Source organism: Meleagris gallopavo, chromosome 13, assembly GCF_000146605.3.
Source record: "Meleagris gallopavo isolate NT-WF06-2002-E0010 breed Aviagen turkey brand Nicholas breeding stock chromosome 13, Turkey_5.1, whole genome shotgun sequence".
Taxonomy (NCBI): Eukaryota; Metazoa; Chordata; class Aves; order Galliformes; family Phasianidae; genus Meleagris; species Meleagris gallopavo.
This window is the reverse complement of record NC_015023.2, coordinates 902,031-904,727: the sequence shown is the minus strand read 5'-3', so window position 1 is coordinate 904,727 and position 2,697 is coordinate 902,031.

Below are 2,697 nucleotides of genomic sequence, written 5' to 3'. Positions count from 1 at the left end.
GGCCGTGGTCAGATGGCTTTAAAGTCCTTTCTTGTGCGGGGAAGGAAAACGAACGGGTTTGGGTATTCGGCATCCTTACAGCAGTCGGCAGTTTCACGGGCTATGAGTATTTCGTAACCAAACACAGAGCAACGTTCTATCCTCGCATACCATTAAAGAGTGTTAGAACTACATGACTACAGTGTTCCTAAACTGATGAGAGAGGAAATAAAAAACAAATTCCGCATCGCAAACTCCAACACTTAATCACAAAGTAAGTCCTCTTAAGACCGAGATCCACGCTACCCCGAAGCCGGTGGCCACCTCCATTTCCTCAATCTTTGGGTTGGACCCAACAAAGGGACCATGAAAAAAGTGCCATTTTAAGTGGGTACAGCATAGGAAACTACGTATGGATTTTTAGCTTTAAATGCTAACAGAAAAACTCAGATGTAAAACGTCTAGGAAGTATGCTGCTGAACGGCTCTGAATTAATTGATTCCAGATGAGACCTCTGCTTCTCACACACTGAAGATATTTTGCAAAACATCCAGCTCACAAAATGGATTCAAAGTCATCCAAAGAGGTTTTCACCCAGGAGGATCAGAAACAAGCGTTAAGTCAGAAGTTGCTTCAGATTACTATGGTGTCTGTGCTGGAAATACTTTCTGGGATTACTGTGGAAATCTGTTACTTAATGCATGCCCTGCTGCAGCGTTTGCAGAAAAGAAAATTACAATCTCAAACTCCTGGAATTCTGAACTTCACCCAAACTAAATCAAACATGACAAATGTTGTTAAAATGGTATAGAAGCTGAAGCGGGAATCATGTGATACATTATAAAGTGCGTTATCAGATACATCACAAAAATTGTTCTAATCTTTGTAGTTTCCCCACATTGTTATGCAAAAGAAGATTCAATTTGGTTGTTCTGTCCCTCAGTCACCCATTTCCATGCATATTTCCTTCTGAAACTACCGATGATAAATTGCAATGACTTATCTCTTGATGTGCTCTACCGTAGCAGCTTTTCTGGTAATGAAGTAATCTAGTCCTTGGTGATTTCTTATGGACAGACAACACATAAATGTTAGCAAAGTTGAAGGTGATGTAGAGAAGTCTATAAATAACATCATGCTAATTACCCTGACGCTCTAGTGCAAAGCTGAGGGAAATAAATAAATAAACTATTAAACAAATAAATGAAAGAATCCCATTCCAGGGCCTAAGAACAAGAGTCTGAAAGAGAAAGGTACCTTTTAGGTAACTGCCTTCAAAAATGTCTAGTTCTTTTATTCTGCCATTGTCCCTCAAAAGGAAGGAGAAGGGCTTTAGAAGTACAGTAAGAAACTTCTGTTTTCTGTAGTATGGTAGACAAAGACATATCGTATAGAATATGTGTTAAGGTCTGAAGCCCAAAACTAGATCATCTTCTCCTCATTCTCACTGCCTATCTCCCAACAACATGATTTGCACATTCTGCTATGAAAATGCTGTTCATAAGCAAGCATCTGCAATTCCACTCCCATGTACTTGTGTATACCTCTTCTTATAAAATCATCCAAAGGACTGAGTACAGCCATCGATTTGTGTTTCAAACCTCAGCGGACAGAACTGAGGCAGATGCCAGATTAATTATTGCAGAACTTCCATATTGAAAGGAAATTCATTTATTGATATAGGGCAGCCAGCGTAGAAAAAAAGAGCAAAATCCCTACCTGGAGAAATCACACAGACTTTGGAAACACTGAAGCAAGGAAGGGAAGGAGAAAAGAGGCAGACAGACATTCAGTAACATCTGAGAGTTGCTTCCCTCCTTCTGAATCTGTTAGTGCTTTTCTCACTCAACAGTTTCATCATTAAAGAATTAAAAATATTTAATTTCTTATTAGAGCCTGCAGTCTGTATCGCCATCACAAATCAACAGGAAGAAAGTCTTTCCCAGGGAGTTACTACTCACTGGAATGCGAAAGGAGAAATGAGCATTCTCTTTTATAAAAGGCCAATTTCTGAATTAGTGACCTCATTTGCTAAAGAGCTTCCTTTGTCACAGATATCTCAGTAGGTAAATACTGTGTTACACAGCCACTCCGTCCTTTGTAGCAATGTACAAAGATCTCCTCGCATATACCGGTTCTCTCCTCAGCAGATGAATATTTAAAAGAGTAGACAATAAAGGGGGGGGCTTCTATAGGAGGTAAAGGCATTTGTATCATGATGTCAGATTGCTATATGCGCTCCCCAAGGACTGCACAGGAAGCACTTTTATTCTGAAACTTCACGGTATTTATGGGGACCCACAGCCCCATCTATTTTGCCTTTCTTGGGGATGTGCTCACGCACGTCTCACCCAGGAGTCTGATGCTTTCTGCACCAGCCCATGTTAAAGACAGATACCATTTTGGTACCTTGTGAATAGTAATGCATTTCAAAGCGAGCAAGCAAATTAAAAAGACAATAAAAGGAGAAAGATATAAATCAAAGTCTTTCATTCTGGATAGAATATCCCTTCATTTCATGCACTCCTAATTTCTGCATATCCATTTCATGCCTGGGAGCTACAGCACAAGTAAAAGATTTGCAGTTCGAAGCTTTCAGTATCCGCTTATCCGGAGGAACATTTTAACACAGACAAACGCTCACCCTTCCCCTTCCAGTCCCCCCTGCCCCGGACAAGACGTGGAAACAAGAATAACAGTAAAAATTAAAATTAATAA